The 26,053-nt window shown below is 45.2% G+C and overlaps 1 long non-coding RNA gene across 2 annotated transcripts; it reads left to right on the top strand.

Moving 5' to 3' along the window:
- The first annotated feature begins 4,764 nt into the window (after window positions 1–4,764).
- Window positions 4,765–18,975, top strand: LOC117519502. Of its 2 annotated transcripts, none has more exons than XR_004563316.1 (3): window positions 4,765–4,777; window positions 12,861–12,866; window positions 18,827–18,975. It is a non-coding gene; the product is annotated as an uncharacterized LOC117519502 (long non-coding RNA). The 2 variants fall into 2 exon arrangements; XR_004563310.1 differs by lacking the exon at window positions 12,861–12,866 and adding an exon at window positions 8,114–8,119.
- Window positions 18,976–26,053: the final 7,078 nt, after the last annotated feature.

Here is a 26,053-nt window from a genome sequence, read left to right as displayed (position 1 = left end):
GTTTCTTTCTGTCTTTCCTTTGCTTCTCTAAGGCCCTTCTTTCGTTTCTCAACTTCTCTTTCCCATGCTACAATTTCACCTTGACCTTCTTTTTCTTTTTTCTTTTTTTTACTTGTTCCACACTTCTTCTCAATACTGTTCTTTAGTTTAGTTAATGACTCTTTCTGCAGGCGTCCATCAAATCCATGACCTTTTATCCACTTATCTAAGTGTTTTGTTGAATTTGGATCAATTTTATTCATGTATATCCAATCTTTTGTTTTTAGATCGTCCCGGGACTTAGGTCTCTCATTTTTACTGTTAGATTTTCCCATTTTGTGTTTTCAGAACGTTTTAGACCAGTGATGGTTTTGCCCCTACAGGGTCCTAATCCACTGGTGTTGTTACAATCACAGGGTAGTAATCAACTATTCTGAGAAGTGCATTCCCTTTCGCCACCCCGGAGGGCACGGGAAGGCCTTGCCTTTGCTTCTTCTCAAAACTTACTACTTACTTTCCTGTGAGATTTTCATAGAGGGGAGTCGAAGTGACTCCACACTCTCACTCAGTCACCTTTATTACACTCACACACAGTTATTTTATTTACACAAATACATAGAAACACTTTTAATAACCGTACGCGTATTCTTAGGCCAGGGGAGCTCGCCCTCCCGTGGAATTTAACTAATGTCCTGCATTAGGGGACTCCACCGTCCCTGCGAGGTTTAACTGCCTTTTCACTGTGCACTTATTTCGCGTATTCTTAGGCCAGGGGAGCTCGCCCTCCCGTGGAATTTAACTAATGTCCTGCATTAGGACTCCACCATCCCTGCGAGGTTTAACTGCCTTTTCACTGTGCACTTATTTCCTTGTTTAACCGTGACTTTCTGTCACTATTTCACTATTTCAACATTTCTATTTTACGCAGCCTACTGCCACCATTCACAACAAAAATTTTATCAGAATCAAATTCTATACTCACACTCCGTTGGTCTCTTTCCCTCTCGGTGATCCCGTCAACCTTTCAGATCCCAGCCAACGGATTGAGCCAGTCCCGTCAAAGGGTCTGAGTTACCTTGGCCAAGGATTTCTCTGGTGTCGATCACGCTCGCTGGAACCGTCAGGTCTGTTGGGATCCCGGACGTGCCCCCAGTCTTTGTCGGGTTTAGAATACTGTATCTTTGATAAGAGGAAGAGACAACCAGGCCTTAAAACAAGTGAGAGATAGAATTCAATTTTAAGCTCGCGAGGAGTGCAGTCAGGCTGTACACCAAAGCTACACTAAAGTCTGGCCTGCGCTCCCGCTCTTTTTATTTAGGACTTCCCTACATACATGGGCGGTACAGCTCCTAAGGGGAAGAGTGATAGCGCGTGAGCTGTTGCCGCAGAACCGCTGATTGCACAATACATTCAGGACGTTCAGAACCTTTTTAATCTTGGGCTCGATTAAGATGTGTTTAAGACATCTAACGATTAATCACACTTCTTCTGACACAAGGACTAATGTATCATAATCACACTGTGGTTGGAACATTCAATTCTCTATTCTTTATCTCACTGCTCCGCTTACGGCTGCATCCTGCCTGGGTCATCTTCACATGTCCTGAAAAAGAGCTTAGCGTGCACACAGAGATACCACAACTTGCAGAAACACGTCATGTCACATATCTTAAGTAACCTTCACCCATCACATCAGTACAATACACTTTATCAGAGCAGAGAGAACTACATTCTACCAGAGCAGAGAACACAAAACATGCATGATAAAATAAAACAGTGTATCTACAGAATAACTCCAACAGTGACAAAAAGAAAATATGGATAACACTCACTGATTTCATGAACTCACAGACTTGCAGTGACACCACTATTCTAGAAAATAAGTATTTTCCCACAGCAGTGAATGTTTCTTTGGTGCATAAAGCTGAAATGAACAATGCATAAGATCGCAAGTCACACTGATTTTACATGCAGACAAAATGACCAAAGCCCAGTCATGATTCTTTAGAGCAGGTAGCTCAGTGGGATAATGAGTTTAATTCCTGGTCATGCTACCTGTCTGTGTCCTTCAACAAGGCAGTTCATATGGATCGTCTTAGTCCAACCAGCTGTAAATCATTACCAGTCTTGGCTGGGCAAGTAACGTATTCTTGGCACTGTTCTATTGTCATTGTACATGTCACCGTTGGGGTCAATTATAGGTGAGTACAATCTGTCCTTTCTGTTGGGGAAGTGTCGTGACACGGACCCACAACAGGGGGCGTTAATGAAGGGACAATGGAATAACCAAAAAGTAACAATTTAATGTTGTGAAGGTGCACAATGTAATACAGACAGATACAAATATGCGCTATATCAATCCAACAAAAAGGTGACGTGTGGCAGGCTCGAAGATAGGAGACGTCTGGTGCGAGAAGAGCCGGATCCCACACAGGCCTCACCACCAACGGACCTGAAGAACACCGGAGCCGCCAAGCCCTGCGCCCCAGGTGGCCACTGTCTTCAGCAGTCAGACCCGGTACTGCTGGCAGAAAACAGAAACAGTTCTGGATGAGTGTGAGTTCGCACACTCAGTAATCCCACAGTCTGTACACAATGAGGAGGGAGAACCTCCACCTCCAATCACACACTCGTGCAGCTCCTGTCTAACCACTTATCTGGTTGGAGTGTGAAGCGAAGCCGTCGCTGATCACACCAAACGCCAATCCCACAGATAAGGAAACCACAGGAAAACGGCTGCAAAGAAGTTCAGATTATTACTCAATGTTTTAAGTCAGCAGAGAAAATTACCTGTATGGTAGAAGATTTCTCGGCGAGGAGGTGGAGTTGCAGTCCGGTCTTTGTAGTGGTGGTGATGGGTGACAGCTGGTGTTGATAAGTGACAGCTGTCACCTCCAGCGGCTCCGACGCCCTCTCGTGCTTGGAGCCCGCACTCTAAGCAGGGCGCCATCTGGTGGTGGTGGGCCAGCAGTACCTCCTCTTCAGCGGCCCACACAACACTTTCATTGTTATGCAGATGATCTGAAATCTATCTGCCTGTGAGGTCTAATGGAAGCAATGCTTTGTCATCATTATCTTATTATATTCAAGATTTAAAGCAGTGGCTGTCCTAAAATTTCATTTACCTGAATGATGCTAAAACAAGACCACTGTGTTTATACATGTTGAAAGTTGTATTGTCAAACTTTGGTGTTCTGGTGAATTATTTAAAATCAGCTATCTATCTATCGATCAACAGAAAACGTTGTCAAAACAAGTTTTTTCCAGCTTTGACTGAAGTAAAGCAATTTCTCATTAGATGTGATCTTGAGATGTGTTTGGTATTTTCTCCTCCAAACATTCTTAAAACCTTTAACAAGACAAACAGAGTCAAGAACACCAGTGAGACAGAATATCAATTGAAGCTCGCGAGGAGCGCAGACAGTCCGTACACGTAGTACCACTGAGAGCACTGAGGACTGCTGCATACTCACTCTTTTTATTAGGAGAAGCCCTACCCACATTGTGAAACTTGTCCTAAGGGTGGGGGAAACATCGCATGACAAGTTTCCTCCCGTAATACAAAACATCTCATGGCACGTATGCCAATGATTGCAGCTGCGTGGAGAAACAGTTTTGTTTCCTTTTGTTTAGTCTATCAGTGGCGGTCAGCACATCCTGTTCTTGCAGGCTTGTCTGGTTGCACTTATCATCTGTTCTGCATCTGCTGTTCCACTTGCACAGCATAAGGTCATAAAGTCACAACAGCCAAAATAACAGTGTCACAGATACCACACAGCAGGCCTGTACAATTAAATGAAGAAAGAGTAAGGTACAAATGTTTAACAGTGATAACTTATATACACTATACAAAATCTTTAACATTTCCCTCCTGTTTATCGCCTGTTAAACATATAGTAGTTATCACCTAGCTTAGCACTTCTTTTTTTGTGAGATTTTCACTAAGGGGTTCATCATGGTATGTTCTACAGGCTTACACCCCAGAGGTTATGTCATCGTCTTCATCATCATCGGTGTCTGGGTCATCATACTTAGTTTGGTCAGGGAAAAGTTCAGGAACTCCTTGCTCCCAGTCATCATTGTGGCCATCTTCATCCTCGTCATCGTCCCCGGCTTCGGGTCCGAGGAGAGGGTATGCAGCTGAAGTGGGCATTCCTGGCCCTATTGCTGTTGTAATCATTCGATTAATAAGTCCACGTATACACGGGATACAACAACATCCACACAATGTCAGAATCGCAGCAAACACTGCTATAGACACTAATAGTGAAGAAATCAAAGACCTCCATTTTCCCATCCCTTCCAGCCACCAATCCCAGCCTTCAGTGTTTACTCCACTGTGCTCTTTCATCTTCCTGTTCAACGTCCTCAGACCGTCGATGGCTTGAGTGAGGCTGCCATCTGCAGCTGTGTTGTTGGGAATGAATGTGCAGCATTGTTCTCCAAACATGGCACAAACACCTCCTTTCTCTGCCAACAACATATCCAGAGCAATCCGGTTCTGGAAGGCCATAAGGGATGTGGCTGCTAACTGTGAATGGACAGTCTTAAATCCTTCCTCAGTCCAATTTCCTAATTTCTGTACATTGTAGTGGATGTAGTTTATTCTGTCTACGTTCTTATTAATTGAACACCACCAACAGATGGAGGACTCGAATCCAGCTGCTATCTGATCAGCCAGTTTATACTCATCATGCACTCCTCTGGGGACTCCTATTGCATCAATATATGTTGGATCTCCCACTCCTTTCCAATCTCTTTTTACTCTATGCCAATTTTCAGGCACCACAGACTGTAGGTGCGACAGCAAGTCCTTAGCTAAAATGGGAATGGCTTTTACTGGGAGGAGTAGGGACACTAAGGCACAGTAGCCCGACACATTCCTAGGCAATCTATCAAAAAGCCTATTATCTCCACACCACCACCACACGTCACTTCTGCTTACTGGCTTAAAGGGCATGTTGGTTTGAACGGTGTTTTGGCACCAGGTACTGTAATTCAACAAACCCAACTGTTTTCCCGTTCCTGGGAGGTTTACACACGTATAATTTCCTAGTGCCACTTTTTCAGAGAACAGCGGTTTGCTTCGTGACATGGCAGACAGTGGATAGATCCTATCCCACTTTGAGCAATTATGTTCGGGTCTAATTGATGTACTAGTCATTACCAGTAGTACACAGCTTTGTTCTAAGGCTGCTGGTATGACTTGCAATATAGGTCTTGGACCCATGCATACTATGCAGTCCTGTTTTGTGGAATTTCCTGCTTGCTCTGCCATCAGGAGCCAATTATTATTCTGTCCGCTAATTCCTGTGGTTACTAGGAACCAGTCGTCTGCCGATAGCGGCCCTTTGTGCAGACGAGCCTGCTTTGCTCTTACTGACCCTGGTCCTGGCAGAAGATCGCCCGGTACTGTTTGATCGAAGGTGTTTCTTGAAACGTTGGTGTTCGGTGTTTTTGGACACAGCACAATCTTCCAGCAGGGATCATATCCCGCTTTGTAGGCGCACAATGCAAATGTGTGGCAGACATGCACTGGGTTACTTATCGGGACTGCTAATGAATTTATTGTGAATGTCACTGTTTTGGTTCGGCCGCTGACTGTTAAATTTGATATGATATTTTTCCACTTAACTGCATCATCTGTCCACCCATAAGAATTTTGCGCCCAGTGGCCATTTGTTAGAAAGGTATTTCCCCACCAATGACTGGCTCGGGGAAAACCTGTAGTCATATAAAAATCATAATGCAGCCATTGTTCCGGGTCGCTAACCCAGCTGCTCTGCCTGAGGGCCAAAAAGGGTATCTGTACAACATAATAGATTCTGGGCGTGGTGTAACAGGCATAAACCCATTGGTAGGATGTTTCCTGGTCCTCGCAAGGATTTAGGCCACATAGTATCTGCCTCCCATGATTGTAGCAGGTTACTCCATTTGAGGTAACCACATATCGTCTACCGCGGTGGATTGCATTACCAATTGTAATTTCATCTGTTCTGGTTGTGGTGTTCTCTACGTTCCCATTGTCAATTCTCTTTTTCCACACATGCATTCCCCATATAGTGACCATTATGGCTCCCAACGCTAACGCCCAGCAGCACAATGCTGTTTTCATCCATAATGGTTTATGGCGCCCCATAGTCAGGATCTCCCTAAAGCCAGTGTCCTAAGTTTCTGGTCAGTGGCTTGTAATTGCTTCTGCTGATTTTCGTGTCTGCTCTGGATCTTAACACCCGAGCCACACACTATTATCAGACTTGCTCACTTCCCATACTTACACTGGGTTTACAGAGATCACTTTCTTACAATGTGTTAAATGTATCCACGTTTGTCTCTCTCCTATTTTTAAGGCTGTGGGTGTAGTGAGCAGTACTTGGAATGGACCTTCCCACTTGGGTGAGTGCCAGTGTTTCCTCTTGATGCTTCTTATCAGTACCCAGTCTCCAGGTACCACTTTAGGGTCGTCCTGTGGAGAGATGGGATCATCAATGTTTGAGGTCCTGTCCTTTTGCTTTTCCAGCATTTTTCTCATATAATCTGCCAAATTTGCTTCTTCTGGAACGTCCCAGATTTGCCCATAATGTGGGAGACGGTATCTTCTTCCGAACAGCGTTTCATATGGCGTCAGTCCTGTCATACTGGTAATGTTTATGTACATCTTCACCAAATCTATACAGTGTGTCCATGGTCTGCCTGTTTCGTCCATAGTTTTCTTTAATCTGTTCTTGACCGTACCATTCATTCTTTCCACTAATCCGGCACTTTGTGGATGATAAGCACAGTGATTCTTAAGGTTAATCTGTAGCGCTTCTCCTACATGTTGCACCATAGCGTTAACGAAGTGTGCTCCATTATCTGAATAGACGGTTTCTGGTATTCCAAATCGTGGAATGATATCCTTACACAACGCTTTTGCTACTGTAAGTGCATCTCCATGCTTGGTAGGGAACAATTCTACCCATTTTGAGAAGGCATCAATTATGACTAAACAAAATTCCTTTCCTTCATATTTATTTAACTGAATGAAATCCATGTGTATTACTTGAAAGGGGTATTGTGGTGTTGGAAATTTGCCTCTCTGGGGCCTCAAGTGGCCTTGTGAGTTGTGTTTTGCACATGTCATGCATGCTCTGCAATACTGCTTTGCAAACGCATCAAACCCATAAAGACAAAAAATAGGCTGTAATTGGGATATCATACCCCCTGATGAGACATGAGTAACGCCATGGCTCATAACCACCGCCCATTTAAACATGTTTTTTGGCAATATGGGTTTCTTTTGTGGTCACGTGTACAGATCATTCGCGAACGTAGCTCCTTTGTTTAACCACATTTGTTTTTCTCTCTCAGGTGCCTGCTGCTGCATCTCAGCGAGCAGTGTATGATCCAAATTCATATCTAAAGTGGTCTCTTGTACAACGAAAATAGAGGACACTGCAGCTGCTTTTGCAGTTCTGTCAGCGAAGTAATTTCCTTTCGAGACTACATCTGAACCTTTGGTGTGAGCCGCACATTTGCATATAGCAATCTCCTGTGGTAATTGGACAGCTTTCAGTAAGGCTGCCAAAAGGGTGGCATGAGTCACAGGTTTTCCTGATGATGTTACCATACCACGCTCCTCCCATACCTTTGCAAACACATGTACTGTGCTGAAAGCATACTGGCTGTCTGTATAGATAGTTACAGATTTACCTTTAAACAAATGACAAGCGGCTGTCAACGCGACTAATTCCGCAGCCTGAGCTGAAAATGAAGAGGGTAGCGAAGAGGAGTCCAATACTTTTGAATTTGTGACAACAGCATACCCAGATTGTGTCTGTCCACAAGCATCTTTAGTGGACGAGCCATCCACATACACGACTGTACTGTGTGGGATGGGCGTATCTTGAAGATCTTGGCGAGCCTTCATACAGACTGTTGCCACGTCAAGGCAATTGTGCGGCTCACCGTCCTCAGGCAAAGGTATCAATGTTGACGGATTCAATGTCGTGCACCTTTCTACTGTTAGATGTGGTTGTGACAACAGCAAAGACATACACGAAAGATGTCTAGCCGGAGACAAGAATGTCATGTTTGTTTGCAATAGAAGTGCTGAAACTGCATGTGGGACTTTCAATGTCAACTGATGGAACAGAACAACGTTACTACTACTTTGAATAGCTATGGAGGCTGCAATCACAGCTCGCACACATGGCGGCAAGGCACTTGCCACTGCATCCAATCTAGATGAGTAGTATGCCACTGGTCTTAATTTGGTGCCATGTGATTGTAATAAGACACTTGTCATGAAATTGTTTCTACAATCCACAGTCTGAATGAATGGCTTACTATAATCCGGTAGTGCCAAAACTGTAGATGACACTAATGTTTGTTTTACTTTCACAAAGGCTTCCTCAGCATCTTTGTTCCATTCCAACACGGCTGACATTGAAATATCATCTTTATACATCAAATCTGAAAGTGGACTAGTCAACTCTGCATAGCAAGGAATCCATGCTCTGCAATAGTTTGTTAGTCCAAGAAATGACATCATCTGCTTTTTGGTTTGTGGTTTTGGAGCATTCAAAATTGCTTCTTTCCTATCAGACAGAATAGTGCGTCCTGTAGCTGATAGTTCATGCCCCAGATATTTCACTTTATCCCTACACAACTGCACTTTGTTTTTGCTCACTTTATGGCCATTGTCAAATAGGAAACACAGCAGTGCTACTGTGTCAGTGATGCAGTTTTCACGTGTATCAGAAGCAATTAAGATGTCATCAACATACACTAACAATTGGCTGTCTGCGGGTGGAACAAAATTAGCTAAGCAGGCTGACATGACTTGGGAATAAATGGTTGGACTTTCTGCATAACCCTGTGGCAATCTGGTAAATGTATATTGTTGCCCTTTGAAGGTAAAGGCAAACCAAAATTGACTATCTGGATCTACCGGTACAGAGAAAAAGGCATTACTGATGTCTATTACAGAAAAACAGCTGGAATTTGGTCTTAATGAATTCAATAAAGTGTGCGGATCTGGAACACACGGTGCTCTTTTAACCACAGCAGCATTTACAGCTTGGAGGTCTTGAATCATTCTCCATCCCACTGAGGGTGGAGCCTTTTTAACCGGAAATATCGGTGTGTTACATGGAGAGTCTGGACATGGAATTATTACTCCTGCTTCTGATAGATCATCGATAACTGGTCGTATTCCTTCAATTGCATCTGGTTTTAATGGGTACTGTCTTACACATGGTCTGTATTCTGTTTTTGGTCTTATGACTACAGGCTGTGCATTCTTAATTAGTCCTACATCTGAAGGACCTGTTGTCCACAGTCCTGAAGGTACTGAAGAAAGGAGTTCATCTTCTTCAGGACTCAACTGAAACACTCAGGACTGTGAAGTGGACACATCAATATGTATTCCTGCCTTCAGCAATATAGACACGTTAACTGGGACCTTGTACAATTTTGTTGATGGGCTGAACTCAGTGTGTGGCCCAACTCTGCCCCAATCAGTTACTGACAACGCCGTCATAGTCATCGCTCCTAGATCTTGCCATTCTGCCAAATATGGCTTACAGAGTGACACATGTAATGGCATGCCTGTGAGTCTTAATTTCAATATATCTTCAGTGGCACCTGTCACGGTTATGACAGCTGTTGAGTTGCCGTCATAAATCAAATCTGTCATTTCCATCTTTACAGGTGAAATGCCATTCAATTTGTTTTCGTAGTCACCATCAGGACCTGGAGTGTCTTTGTGCCACATTGTGACATGCAGGTCAGGTGGTGACATCTTTTGTTCAGGTTGTTTCAGCAAGGCTATAGTTTGCAGGACGATATCTTTACCCCATCCTGCAGCATCTTCTTCAGAAATGTCAAATGTATAATAATAATGGAATATGGAGTCCTCACTGTCTTTTCTGACCATAGTGACGTCCCCTACACGTTTGACAACTAGTTTCCCTTGTTCTACAATTATGGACAATCCCAATGCTGTTAACCCATCTCGTCCCAGGAGATTTACGGGACACTGCGGCATATTCAGCAATGGCATCGTACACGTCATTCCAAATGGATCTTCCAGTGTTACTGGTTTGGTAATAGGGACGTCTGATGTCTGTCCATTTGCAGAACGAACCCTAAAGGTTTCGCTACTTAATTTATGAACAGGTATGTTGTCATTACATGTAGTTCTGCACGCACCTGTGTCACAAAGAAACACCACTGGTAGTCCATCCAATAACAAAGTCACTTCTGGTTTTGGTACTGGATTTCCCAGTAGTGCACATAAATCCATATCACACTCAGGATCACTCACTGGTGTGGTATTGTGGATTATGGAATCTAGTCATTGTGGATACTGTGGTTGTGGAGGGTTGTTTCCTTGTAGGAAGCCTCCCATTGCTCCCTCTGCTGGTGGTGGTGGACACTGTCTTGCAATATGTCCTTCTCTGCCACAGTTCCAACATATCAGGGGACCACGTGGTGTCCCTCCTTGTCTATTCCGTTGTTGTGGTCGGAATGGCGGCTGACGTTGTTGTGGCTGTCCACCCTGTCTATTTTGCCATGGCTTTTGTGGTCGTTTCCACTGTTTCTGCTGCCTTAGATTGCCCTGTTGGTAATATATTTCATCATCTCCTTGTGCCACATACACTCCTTTAACACTGTCTCCCTTTTTCTTTTGTTTCAAAACTTCTTCTGCATGGCAGCAGTGAGTGTGTGTTTCTTCCAATGTGCCTGTCGGCAGCCCAATCCAATGTTTCTGTATCCAAGCTTTTATATCTTTGTTAGAGTGTTGGATCAGAGCATTCTTTAATTGTTGTTCATAAACCGGTGTTCCTGGCAAAATGCCACTATGGACCCTAAATACACTTTCAAACCTGTACCGAAACTCTGTCCATGGTTCACCTTCCTTCTGAGTCGTCCTGGTAATTTCAGTATAATTTATTTTTGGTCCTAAAACACTTTTTGCTCGTGTTATCATTGCTTCCACACGTGTTTGTAAGACTGGATCATCGTGCGATAATGGAATCCCGTCCAGGTCTACAGGATTCCACTCTCCTCTTACTTGACTCCATTTTGGGCCACACGCCTTCATCCATACTTGTTGAACTTCAGGTCCGTTCAGGTGATAAGAATTTCTGATATTTTCTATATCTTGCATAAACCCTTCGATATCTACGTGTGGTGATGGTATCATGTCAACAGCTGCTTTAATATCATCTGCATTCCATGTTCGATAAACGAGCATGGTTGGTCTGTGTCCTGGTGTTCCTGCACGTGGATTTGGTACCTCTATCATTGGATAGGTGCCCTCAGGGTCAAGATCCCCATCTGATGGAGGTGCTGTGGGTGTTTTTGTCTGACTGCGTGTCTGTGGTTTCGACGGCTGTTCTTGCTTTACGATTGGTTTTACTGCCATATCGTACTGAGGTGGTGAATCCTCCAATGGAGGATATAACTGTGACGTAGATGGTCCTGCCTTCTGCGTCTGGGGCAGCTGTGATACTTTCTGTTCTTCCTGCTGTATTATCACATCCTCTTCTGCCTTACCGACACCTTTCTTTTTCCTTGCCTTTTCCACCCTCCTCTTCTCTGCTCCTTTCTGTCTGCTCTGCGCCTCTTCTTCCCAAAATGCCACTAAGTCTGCTCCTATTTTCTGCTTCTTTTTCTCATCCCCTTTATGTTCTTTTTCCAGCTTCTCCTTGAACTTCTGAATACTGGTCAAGTTTAGTCGTCCGTCAAAGTCATGTTTATTAATCCAGGTCTCCAATTTTTTTGTTGTTTTTGGATTTTTTGCTTCCATAAATTTCCAATCGTCAGTTGATAGATTTTCTTTCTTTTTAGACGTCTTTCCCCCCATTTTTATTATTCTTTGTTATAATTTGGACTTCAGACGGGGGCACACCTAGGGTGTTCTAAATCTGAAGTTTTCACTTTCTTTGGACGTGACAATTAATATTCCGTCGTGTGGTTGATTCCTTTCACCTCCCCGTAGGAAGCGGAATCACTTGCCTCTGCTTCCACACACGGTTGTCACTCCCTTGTCCAAAGTATTACACTTTCACACTTTTATTCTCTAACCGGTATTTCCTTTACGTATTAAAACAGAGGAGTCCGTACCCTCCTTCGGAATTTAACTACGTGCGTTTCTCGCTACCGTAGAGGAGTCCGCCCTCCTCGAGGAGCTTAACTGTGTTTCATTAACAGACGATTCCACGCCATCGCTTACGGAGTTTAACTGTTTTATGTGATCTGATCACCACTCATTCAGTACTTTTACAAAGAAATTCTACTCACTGACTCGACTTCCTGCCTGTCTTCTTCGGGAAAATCTCGTCAACCAGACGATGCCAACGGCGGTCGACAATTGCAGACACGATCAATCGATCGGACCTTGGCCAAGGATTTACGTCTGGACTTGACGACCTCCGCCGGACACCTCCGGTGTTGTTGAGATCCCGGACGAGCCCCCAGTCATTGTTGGGTATTTTCTCCTCCAAACATTCTTAAAACCTTTAACAAGACAAACAGAGTCAAAAACACCAGTGAGACAGAATATCAATTGAAGCTCGCGAGGAGTGCAGACAGTCCGTACACGTAGTACCACTGACAGCACTGAGGACTGCTGCATACTCACTCTTTTTATTAGGAGAAGCCCTACCCACATTGTGAAACTTGTCCTAAGGGTGGGGGAAACATCGCATGACAAGTTTCCTCCCGTAATACAAAACATCTCATGGCACGTATGCCAATGATTGCAGCTGCGTGGAGAAACAGTTTTGTTTCCTTTTGTTTAGTCTATCAGTGGCGGTCAGCACATCCTGTTCTTGCAGGCTTGTCTGGTTGCACTTATCATCTGTTCTGCATCTGCTGTTCCACTTGCACAGCATAAGGTCATAAAGTCACAACAGCCAAAATAACAGTGTCACAGATACCACACAGCAGGCCTGTACAACTAAATGAAGAAAGAGTAAGGTACAAATGTTTAACAGTGATAACTTATATACACTATACAAAATCTTTAACAAGATGGCCATTCATGCTTTCATCAGCTCCAGACCTGATTACTGTAATGTACTTTATGTTGTGTGGGCCGCCCGAAGAGGAGGTACTGCTGGCCAACGCCAGAGGGCGCCCTGCCTGTAGTTGTGGGCCCCGGCTCTTCTCTGGATAGGCGTCTCCTACCCTCGGGCCTGCCCACACGTCACTTATTGTATTTTGTGATCGACTGTCTAAAAGCAGTATTCGACCTGTTGTGCACATTTGCCGCAATAAATTGTATTTATTGGATTATCCATTGACCGTTCATTTGAGTCCCCTGTTGTGGGTCCGTGCATTACACTTTCCCCAACAGGATATCTCGGCCAACGTCATGGATCCAGAGGGGCACAACTCACCCATTGAACAGTCAATGGAGACGCAAGGTGCACAGGCTTCTGCAGGAGGAATAATGGGTGAGTTGCAGCAATTTTTGGCCACCTTCACTGCTCGGTTGGATTTGGTAACCGAGCAGAATGTACTACTCAATCGTAGGTTGGAGGCTGTCACCGCACAGGTGGGAGCGCGTGCACAGGGCACGGCTGCCGCTCCTCCTCCTGCCGACCTGTTGCAGAACAGGGACCCTCCAGTGGTCGTTCAATGGACCCCCCCCATCCCCTGAAGCATACATAAGTCCCCCAGAGCCGTACGGAGGCTGTGTAGAGACGTGCGCGGACTTCTTAATGCAGTGCTCGCTCGTCTTCGCTCAGCATCCAGTAATGTACGCGTCAGACTCCAGCAGGGTGCCTTATGTTGTCAATTTGCTTCGAGGTGAGGCACGCGCCTGGGCTATGGCGCTTTGGGAGCAGAATTCACGGCTCCTAACGACTTACACTGGGTTCGTACGGGAATTCAGACAAGTGTTTGATCACCCTAATTGAGGCGAATCTGCTTCCACTCTGCTGCTGTCCATTCGACAGGGGCGTCGGAGCACTGCAGAGTATGCAGTCGACTTCCGTGTTGCGGCCGCGAGGGCCGGCTGGAATACGGTAGCGCCCCGCGCCACCTTCGTAAATGGACTGTCCTCGGTCCTGAAGGAGCACCTGGTGGGTAGAGATGAGCTGCGGGATTTAGACGGGCTTATTGATTTAGTCATATGTCTAGACAACCGATTGGAAGAATGTCAAAGGGAGCGAGACGAAGGACATGGCCGGGCACGCGCCGCCCCTCTCCCTTCCCGGTCCGAAGCAGCCCCGCCTTCCCCACGCTCCAGAGCCAGAGTGCTCCGTGTGCCGACAGCTCCCCCTGCTGACGAAGCTATGGACACGAGCAGGGCCAAAATAAAATTAGAAAACAGACAGAGGAGGCTGGCCCACGGAGAGTGCTTTTCCTGCGACTCTAACGAGCATTTGCAGAAACAATGCTCCAAGCGGTTAAACACCAACGCCCGCCCTTAGAGACTGGGCTAAGGGTGGGCCATAACACTCACGCGGGTAATGCACGGAAATCCGCACGAATCCCAGTTGTGATCCTCTGTGGGGATTTAACCCTTCAAGCCCCAGCACTAATCGACACGGGGTCAGAAGGGAATCTGCTAGATAGCAGATGGGCTAAAGAAGTAGGACTCCCTCTAGTGGCCCTTCCTTCACCAGTGAGGGTATGGGCACTGGATGGCACCCTTCATCCACTAATCACACACCAGACACAGCCCTTAACACTGGTTGTGTCTGGGAATCACAGGGAGGAGATTGTGTTTTTTGTAACACCTTCTACCTCCAGAGTTATTTTGGGCTATCCATGGATTAGTAAGCACAATCCCCGGATCAATTGGCCGTCTGGGGTTGTGGTTCAATGGAACGAAACCTGCCACCGGGAGTGTTTAAGATCCTCGGTCCCACCCGGTGTGACTGCTAAAGAGGAGGTTCGAGTCCCTCCCAATCTCACGGCAGTGCCAGTTGAGTACCACGATCTTGCTGACGTTTTCAGCAAAGATCTGGCACTCACGCTTCCCCTGCATCGACTGTATGATTGTGCCATTGATTTGATCCCGGGTGCTGAGTATCCGTCCAGCAAACTGTACAACCTCTCACGCCCCGAGCGAGAATCGATGGAGACCTACATCCGGGACTCTTTAGCTGCCGGGTTGATCCGGAACTCTTCCTCCCCATTAGGTGCTGGTTTCTTTTTTGTGGGCAAGAAGGACGGCGGACTCCGTCCATGCATTGATTTTAGAGGGCTGAATGAGATCACGGTTCACAACCGATACCCGTTGCCCCTATTAGATTCAGTGTTCACGCCCCTGCATGGAGCCAAAATATTTACGAAATTGGATCTTAGGAATGCGTATCACCTGGTTCGGATCCGGAAGGGAGACGAATGGAAGACGGCATTTAACACCCCATTAGGTCACTTTGAGTACCTGGTCATGCCGTTCGGCCTCACTAACGCCCTCGCGACGTTCCAAGCATTGGTAAATGACGTCTTGCGGGACTTCCTGCATCGGTTCGTCTTCGTATATCTAGACGATATCCTCATCTTCTCCCCGGATCCTGAGACCCATGTTAAGCATGTACGTCAGGTCCTGCAGCGGTTATTGGAGAACAGGCTGTTTGTGAAGGCCGAGAAGTGTGAGTTCCACCAGACTTCTTTGTCCTTCCTGGGGTTCATAATCTCCTCCAACTCCGTCGCCCCTGATCCGGCCAAGGTAGCGGCAGTGAGAGATTGGCCCCAAACGGCAGGCCGTAGGAAGCTGCAACAGTTCCTCGGCTTCACTAATTTCTATTGGAGGTTTATCAAGGGCTATAGTCAGGTTGTTGGTCCCCTTACAGCCCTGACCTCCTCAAAAGTTCCTTTCACCTGGTCGGATCGGTGTGAAGCCGCGTTTAGGGAGTTGAAACACCGGTTCTCTACTGTGCCAGTTCTGGTGCAGCCTGATCCTAGCCGCCAGTTTGTTGTGGAAGTTGATGCCTCTGACTCAGGGATAGGAGCCATGCTGTCCCAGAGCGGGGAGTCCGATAAGGTTCTCCACCCCTGTGCCTATTTCTCCCGCAGGTTGACCCCAGCAGAGCGGAATTATGACGTCGTCAATCGGGAGCTCCTGGCGGTGGAGGAGGCCCTGGAGGAGTGGAGACACTTGTTGGAGGGAGCTGTGGTTCCATTCACGGTTTTCACCGACCATCGGAACCTGGAGTATATTCGGACCCCTAAGCGTCTGAACCCCAGGCAAGCCCGTTGGTCTCTCTTTTTTAGACGTTTTGACTTCAGGATCAGCAATCGCCCCGGGACCAAGAACCAGTGGTCAGATGCACTGTCCCGGGTGCATGAAGAAGAAGTCAAAACGGAGCTGTCGGATCCACCTGAAAACATCATCCCGGAGTCCACTATCATCGCCACACTGACTTGGGACGTGGAGAACATCGTCAGGGAGGCCCTGATGCATCACCCGGGCCCCAGCGGTGGACCACCTAACCGTTTTTACGTCCCACCAGACGCTAGGACTGCAGTTTTGGACTTCTGTCATGGTTCTAAGCTCACCTGCCATCCAGGGGTGCGAAGGACTGTGGCAGTTGTCCGGCAGTGGTTCTGGTGGGCGTCTTTGGAAGCCGACATCCGGGAGTATGTCCGGGCCTGTACCACCTGTGCCAGGGGCAAGGCAGTCCACCAACCAGAGAAGGGACTCCTCCAGCCGTTGCCAGTGCCTCGTCACCCCTGTTCCCACATCGGCCTGGACTTCGTCACGGGTCTCCCTGCGTCCCAGGGAAAGACAACCATCCTGACGATAGTGGACCGGTTCTCCAAGGCGGCCCACTTCGTGGCCCTCCCGAAGCTCCCGACGGCCCAGGAGACCGCAGACCTCCTGGTCCACCACGTCATACGTCTGCATGGTATCCCTGCGAACATCGTCTCGGATCGTGGTCCCCAGTTCTCCTCGCAAGTCTGGAGGAGTTTCTGTAGGGAACTGGGGGCCACCGTGAGCCTTTCGTCCGGGTACCACCCACAGACCAACGGACAAGCAGAGCGGGCTAATCAAGAGCTAGAACAGGCCCCACAGTGTTTGACCTCCGCACACCCGACGGCCTGGAGTCAACATCTGGCCTGGATCGAGTACGCTCATAACAGTCAAGTTTCATCAGCAACCGGCCTCTCCCCATTTGAAGCATGTTTGGGGTACCAGCCCCCATTGTTTCCGGCTGTGGAGGGAGAGGTCGGGGTTCCCTCAGTCCAGGCACACCTCAGGAGGTGCCGTCGGGTGTGGCGAATGGCCCGCTCTGCCCTGCTGAAAGCCCGGACGAGGGCGAAGAGCCATGCAGACCGCCGACACACCCCGGCCCCAGACTATCAGCCCGGGCAGGAGGTCTGGCTGTCAACCAAGAACATTCCTCTCAACACGGAGTCACCAAAACTCATGGACAGATACATCAGACCTTTCAAGATCACTAAAGTCATCAGTCCAGCTGCAGTGAAGCTGAAACTCCCAGCTTCACTGCGGATTCATCCCGTGTTTCATGTCTCCAAATTGAAGCCATACCACACCTCGGACCTCTGCACCCCCGGACCAGCGCCGCCTCCTGCCCGCATCATCGACGGCGAGCCTGCGTGGACAGTCCACAGGCTCCTGGATGTTCGCCGGAGGGGTCGGGGTCTCCAGTATCTGGTGGACTGGGAGGGTTATGGACCTGAAGAACGCTCCTGGGTCCGGCCCTCCTGGCCGAGTTCTACCAGCGACACCCCGACAAGCCTGGTCGGGCGCCAGGAGGCGCCCGTTGAGGGGGGGGTCCTGTTGTGTGGGCCGCCCGAAGAGGAGGTACTGCTGGCCAATGCCAGAGGGCGCCCTGCCTGTAGTCGGGTTTCAGGCACCAGAGGGCGCAGTTACCACCCAGGAGCCAGGACTGCCAGCTGTCAGCAATCATCATCACTGCACCATAAAAGCCTGGAGGAGACACCACATCTCTGCCGAGATATCAGTTTACCACACAGGTAATTCCTCAGCCTTAATCTGTGCTGTATCGCACGTATTTGTTGTCTAATCCTCTACAGGAGTTCCTGGTAGCTTGTGTTAGTGGGAGGCTGAGCTGGTCGTGGACGACAGGGTGATAAGCCGCACCCTTCCCGATCCGTGCAGACAGGTGTTTGTATCAGATCTGTAGAGACGCTGTGTTCGTAATTGCGGAGGTGGAGGTGTAATTCCCACCTGTGTTGCTGACTGCTTACTGGGTGTCCACACACCCACCCTTAACCTGTTTTTGTTCCTGCCAGCAGTACCGGATCTGACAGCTGGAAGCAGAGGCCACCTGGGGACTCGGGACTTGGCGGCTTCAGTATACTGCAGGTCTTCGTTGGCGGCGGAACCTTGTGGGCCCCGGCTCTTCTCTGGATAGGCGTCTCCTACCCTCGGGCCTGCCCACACGTCACTTATTGTATTTTGTGATCGACTGTCTAAAACCAGTATTCGACCTGTTGTGCACATTTGCCGCAATAAATTGTATTTATTGGATTATCCATTGACCGTTCATTTGCGCCCCCTGTTGTGGGTCCGTGCATTACACTTTCCCCAACACTTTACCTTGGTGTTAGTCTCCTCTTCCAACTTGTGCAAAATGCTGTTGCTTTTCTTTTAACAAACACTTCCAAATATGAGCATATGATGCCTGTACTTGACTCACTCCACTGGCTTTCAGTTCATTTTAGAATTGATTTTAAGATTTTAATGTTTGTTTTTAAAGCTATTAATGGACTTGCACCTTCCTACTTGTCTGAAGTTTTAACTCTCTGCACTTACAGTGGGACTTTACAGGCGTCTGGTCACCTTTACTGAGATGTTCAGAGGTCAAAATAAAAAATCTGGGGTGATTGTGGTTTTGTGGTAGCTGACCAGTTACCTCCTGATTTATGCACTATTTCTGACCTAGCACTTTTTAAATCAAAGCTCAAGACTTATTTATTTAAACTAGCTTTTAATAATGCCTAGTGGTACTATGACATGTTTTGTTTTTATGTGCCAATTTAACTCCATTGTATGCTTGTTTTATTTTTGTGAATTCTTGATCTTGATTTTACTGTAAAACACTGTGGACACCCTCTGGCTGCTGTAAAAGGCTATAGAAATAAATGTTGATTGATGGATTGAAAATATATCAGGCTGGCATCCCATCCATGGGAAGCTGTCGACTGTCATCCAGTTCATGCAATAGAATCTGGGGATAAGCATCGGCACCAGTGGGCCTCTGGTCATTCCTGGCCATTAGCTTTTTCTGATCAGTATCAGGGCACATCTGTCTGAAGACACCGAACAACTCTCCACCAGTAGCATCCTGATACAGTAAATGCAGCCAAGACAACTTCCCACCAAATCTATCTTGAAACAAATGTTGCACTCACCCAGCAGCAGCACCAGTAGCCTGAAATTATTCAATGTTGCATTTAGTAAAATTGTCTTATAAAGTGTCCACATCGCTGCAAATAAACTATCTTCTTACCCTCTGCCATTTTAGTCCACTCAAATCATTACCATCTCAGACTGTATATATACCAGCCAAAATCTGTGAGATGTCACCACTATGTTTTTTTTTACAGAGATCCAGAACAGCTGATAAGAAGCCCATAAGAAGCCCGAGGTCTGTAACTGGAGATCAAAGAACTGGAGGCGATTGCAAGAAAGGTGGTATACACATGAGATATTCTATCACTGGAGTTGCTGAATTGTGACTGCTGGATAGTATATAATCCAATGAATCAGGTACTAAGGATGCACATGAACCTGGAAACCTGAGTGCATAGGAAGTAAAGCCAGCAATGTGAACTAGGAGCAGGACTGCCAAATTAAAAGCATGAGGAGAATTATAGCACACACACTAACTTAGAGACAAACAACAGGAGACATATAACACACAGGAGACAACACTAGAAGGAACAGAAAGCCAGAGATCAGAAAACTAAGACCAATACATTAACATTACAATTTTATGCCATATCTGGATAGATATCTACCACCTATTCCTCTCAGGGGATTAATTTTCTGAGCTCCTTTATGTCTGTTAAACCCACATTTGTCTTGATGGCGTTCACATATATCACACACTTCCTTCCTCTTCTGAAAATGCCAATTCTTGGTTCCTGCATGATTGTTGTGTATGCACTAATCTCAGGGTATTATATCTAGTGTCTCACTTGGCCCATCCTCCATTCTCTGATATTATCAGTTATCAAATTGTTTTACCAATGAATATGGCTTTTTACACCCTTCAGAAAACCATACACCCTGAGGCTGATTTATCATATACCTATAAATGATAAATGTATGGTTTTCTGAAGGGTGTAAAAAGCCATATTCATTGGTGTACAACTTGATAACGATTTTATCATATACAGTGGTCCCTCATTTATCGCGGGACTTATGTTCTAAAAATAACCCGCGATAGGCGAAATCCGCGAAGTAGTCAGCGTTATTTTTTACAATTATTATAGATGTTGGCTGTAAAACCCCTCACTACACACTTTATACACTTTTCTCAAACAGGCATTAACATTTTCTCACTTTTCTCTCCTGTGTAAACACTCAAAGTTCAAACCATAGTCGAAAAAAAAACAGAACGTTTTCCTATAAATAATTAGAATGGCTTTTAGAACTAACAAATTTAATTTTAACGATCAACCTACGAGGTTGGACACGTAAGAAATTATTAATAGTGACTCACCAGTATTTCACAGTTCCTCTGACCGCACCTCTTCGTCGTGGCGCCGCTCCGCTGTCCCGATTGGCTGATTACTCGCGTGGTATGAAAAATATTACCCGTCCGCGAAAAGGGTGTATTGCTATTTATTCTTTAGTGTTTTATCCAATCATATTGGCGTATCATTTATAGGTATATGATAATGTCTAATACGAACACCCAAGGTACCTCTATTATTCATGTTACGAGGGTAACTTTAGTAACTTTAGCATCTTCAGCTTTGAAGACCACAACTATTGCCTTTCTGGTATTTAGCGTGACGCCTTTCCTACATTCTGATTCCACTTCCACCAAAAGTTCTTTGCCATTTGTTGTCATGTCAGATATTAAACTGACATTTTGTGAAGCTACAAATGGAAACAGTCAGCGAAGAAAGTAAATAATGCAAGAATACAGGTGTTCATGCCTTCAGGTGGAAGGAAAACTGAAACCAGCAACTGCTTTATTCACACAAAGCTGCACTGTTGAAATGGCAAATTAAGATGGACATAACTGCTACAGGACCAGAGAGGATGTGGCAGAAGCACAGAGTGATTGTGGCTCGGGTGATTCTGTGTTGAAGTAGAGGAGCAGTAAGCACCTTTCATGGAAGTGATTTGGCGTTAGAGCTTTTTGTGGGGCATTTCCGTCAGTTTTAGAAATAAAAATTATAGACCAGCAGGATCACAAAGAAATTTTGACTGTACCTCCTTACAAATGGCTGCTCTGAGACCAGGCATACACCAAATGTGACCGTGTCAGTAATGTAGCTGCTTCTTTACTGTGCTGACTCATGCATCTCTGGCACACTCAGTAACTACAGTGAGGGACTGGGGGAGAAACAGTGGTAAGCCAATTATTTTTAAATGGCAGCAGAGATTTTGGTCTCGCTGACAGTCATCACCCTCTTTCCTGCAATTACTCCACTGCAGAAGATTTTTTTTTTTTTTGCCCCATTTGCCTGTTCAAATTAGCACAATTCCTTGAAAGGTTTTGAATAGATTTTTTTTTTTTTAAGAAACCTCTTAGATTTTGGCTGTGGTGTTCAGCTACTCTGCTAACAGCTAATTAGCCAAGCTAACTTTTCATGAGTGGATTCAGCTATCTTTTAAATAATTATTGGACCAATTAGCTACCACTAAATTAACTCAGCGAACATTTTTTAAATATAAATTAATTGGTCAGAAACATTTGTAAACCCTAAAATCAAACTTTTTTTTTCTTGTTGGAGCTTAAACACTAAGAAGTAAAGTTAACACATCACACAAATGCAATAAGCATCAATTTGAGGAGATGGAAGAGCAGGAGTTCAAGTCAGAGTAAATGCATCATAAAATCATTAAAATTATTTTCTATGTGTATGTTTCTTTCTCCCGTGACCCTTAAATGGAGTGTAGGAGTATATACGCTTAAGTGGGTATAGAAAATGAATGAATGAAGCATCCCCGCGACCCTTGATTGAACTAAGCGGTTGAAGATGAGTGTGTGTGTGTGTATGTGTGTGAATGAAGTTGAAAGAAGATGTTTGGAGGAAACCAGGTACTGTCCCTACAGAGAAGCATGGTGGTGTGGGGATGTTTTTCAGTGGCAGGAACTGGGAGACTAGTCAGGATTGAGGGAAAGATGAATGAAGCAATGTACAGAGTCATCCTGGATGAAAATCTGCTACAGAGCGCTCTTGACCTCAGACTGTGGCAACAGTTTATCTTTCAGCAGGACAGTGACCCTAAGCACACAGCCAAGATATCAAAGGCGTGGCTTCAGGACAATTCTGTATATGTTCTTGAGTGGTCCAGCCAGAGCCCAGACCTGAATCTGATTGAACATCTCTGGAGAGATCTGAAAATGGCTGTGCACCCACGCTCCCCATCAAACCTGATGGAGCTTGAGAGGTGCTGCAAAGAGGAATGGGCAAAACTGCCTAAAGATTTATACACCAAACTTGTGACATCATATTATGAGGTGCTTTTTATTTCTTTGTTTATTTATTTATTTATTTATTGAGGAATTTGGGGGAAAAATGCATTTGTTCCATTTTGGAATAAGGTTGTAACATAAAAAAAATAGAAAAATTGGAGCTCTGTGAATACTTTCCAGATGCACTGTATGTCCCCACAACATGTACAACACACACACACACACACACACACACCTAAAATCAAACACAGCCTTGAATGACTTTCATTTTAAGTTGATTGTTCTCCTCAAATGACAGAACTAAATAAAGACTGTATTGTTTCTGCAGCTGAATAGTTTGCAGACCCAGTCAGTCACCCACAAGGGACAGAATTAAAGCCTCAAAATGGAAGTAATTTTCTTCTAATATTAGACTCTGAGAAAGCTAAGTAAAATGATTTTAATAAAGCTTTATGTCACTACCTTTACCCATTCAGCTGTCTTTTTTTTTTTTGTAGCTTCATCAATGGTGTTAAATGCTTTAAAGTTTTGATTAACTTGAAATTACTCAGGAAAGAAAACCACAGTGGCAGTGCACATTATCTATGTTCATAATGAGGAATTTAAAAATAGATATTGCATTAATCTCTGAAGCAAAATCTAATATAGAAATCTAATATATTATCTAATCTAATATAGAAACTACAAGCTGTGAATTATCTTATTATTTACAGAAGGGTGCCATCTGCTGGGGGACTGTTTGTTTCCCATACTATTATCAATCACGCCAAGCTTCATTTGTAATTGTAATAGTGTATGCCACAGCAGATACAGTAAGTAGTCTGAGCTGTTCCTGGGACTTCTCTGTTCTGGACAGACATCTACGATGATGCACCTGGAATGCGAGTTTAGGGGGCATCACAGAGAAATCTGTTACCTCTGGGACCACTGTGGCATTTAACGTCCATATCTTTTGTAGTTGTTCTTTCAGCCCCTGGTATTTCTAAATCTTCCGATGTTCCTTTATTACGTCCACCAAGGACATAATAAAATCATTTGCGTTTATTAATTTGTCTTTCTGTCTGTTAGCAGGATTACATCAAAACGAGTGCAGATTTTGACAAATTTTTCACCACAGATAGATATTAGGCTATGGAAGAACCCATAAAATTTTGGAGTTGATCCGGATCCTAATTCTGGATCAGGTTTTACTTTTTATAGTCTTTGAAGGATTAAATCAAAACTACTTCAAGGATTCTCACAAAATTTTCACCATGGATACATATTAGGCCATAGAAGACTCCACTGAATTTTGGAGGTGATCCGGATCCGAATCTGGATTCTGGATCAAGATATCACTTTATATATGCTTTGAACGATTGCGTCAAAACGACTTCATGGATTCTCATCAAACTTTCATCATGTATACATATTAGGCCATGGAAGATACCATTACATTTTGGAGGTGATCCACATCTGAATCTGGATTCAGGATCAAGTTTCACTTTATATAGTCTTTGAAGGATTACATCAAAACTACTTCAAGGATTTTGACGAAATTTTCAACACAGATACATATTAGGCCATGGAAGACATCATTAAGTTTTGGAGGTGATCTGGATCCAGATACGGATTCTGGCTCAAGTTTCACTTTATACAGTCTTTGAAGAATTATGTCAAATTTACTTCACAGATTCTCACCAAATTTGTACCACAGATACATATTGGACCATGGAAGACTCCACTGAATTTTTGAGGTGATCGGATCCTGGATTCACTTAAAATACACTCAACAAATATATAAACGCAACACTTTTGGTTTTGCTCCCATTTTGTATGAGATGAACTCAAAGATCTAAAACTTTTTCCACATACACAATATCACCATTTCCCTCAAATATTGTTCACAAACCAGTCTAAATCTGTGATAGTGAGCACTTCTCCTTTGCTGAGATAATCCATCCCACCTCACAGGTGTGCCATATCAAGATGCTGATTAGACACCATGATTAGTGCACAGGTGTGCCTTAGACTGTCCACAATAAAACGCCACCCTGAAAGGTGCAGTTTTGTTTTATTGGGGGGGTACCAGTCAGTATCTGGTGTGACCACCATTTGCCTCATGCAGTGCAACACATCTCCTTCGTATAGAGTTGATCAGGTTGTCAATTGTGGCCTGTGGAATGTTGGTCCACTCCTCTTCAATGGCTGTGCGAAGTTGCTGGATATTGGCAGGAACTGGTACACGCTGTCGTATATGCCGGTCCAGAGCATCCCAAACATGCTCAATGGGTGACATGTCCGGTGAGTATGCCGGCCATGCAAGAACTGGGACATTTTCAGCTTCCAAGAATTGTGTACAGATCCTTGCAACATGGGGCCGTGCATTACCCTGCTGCAACATGAGGTGATGTTCTTGGATGTATGGCACAACAATGGGCCTCAGGATCTCGTCACGGTATCTCTGTGCATTCAAAATGCCATCAATAAAATGCACCTGTGTTCTTCGTCCATAACAGACGCCTGCCCATACCATAACCCCACCGCCACCATGGGCCACTCGATCCACAACATTGACATCAGAAAACCGCTCACCCACACGACGCCACACACGCTGTCTGCCATCTGCCCTGAACAGTGTGAACCGGGATTCATCCGTGAAGAGAACACCTCTCCAACGTGCCAAACGCCAGCGAATGTGAGCATTTGCCCACTCAAGTCGGTTACGACGACGAACTGGAGTCAGGTTGAGACCCCGATGAGGACGACGAGCATGCAGATGAGCTTCCCTGAGACGGTTTCTGACAGTTTGTGCAGAAATTCTTTGGTTGTGCAAACTGATTGTTTCAGCAGCTGTCCGAGTGGCTGGTCTCAGACGATCTTGGAGGTGAACATGCTGGATGTGGAGGTCCTGGGCTGGTGTGGTTACACATGGTCTGCGGTTGTGAGGCTGGTTGGATGTACTGCCACATTCTCTGAAACGCCTTTGGAGACGGCTTATGGTAGAGAAATGAACATTCAATACACGAGCAACAGCTCTGGTTGACATTCCTGCTGTCAGCATGCCAATTGCACGCCCCCTCAAATCTTGCGACATCTGTGGCATTGTGCTGTGTGATAAAACTGCACCTTTCAGAGTGGCCTTTTATTGTGGGCAGTCTAAGGCACACCTGTGCACTAATCATGGTGTCTAATCAGCACCTTGGTATGGCACACCTGTGAGGTGGGATGGATTATCTCAGCAAAGAAGAAGTGCTCACTATCACATATGTAGACTGGTTTGTGAACAATATTTGAGGGAAATGGTGATATTGTGTATGTGGAAAAAGTTTTAGATCTTTGAGTTAATCTCATACAAAATGGGAGCAAAACCAAAAGTGTTGCGTTTATATTTTTGTTGAGTGTAGGTTTTGAAGGATTACGCCAAAACTACTTTACAGATTCTCACCAAATTTTCACTATGGATACATATTAGGCCATGGCAGACTTAATTAAAT

The sequence above is a fragment of the Thalassophryne amazonica genome, chromosome 1, assembly GCF_902500255.1.
Source record: "Thalassophryne amazonica chromosome 1, fThaAma1.1, whole genome shotgun sequence".
Taxonomy (NCBI): Eukaryota; Metazoa; Chordata; class Actinopteri; order Batrachoidiformes; family Batrachoididae; genus Thalassophryne; species Thalassophryne amazonica.
This window is presented reverse-complemented; position numbering and strand designations above follow the sequence as displayed.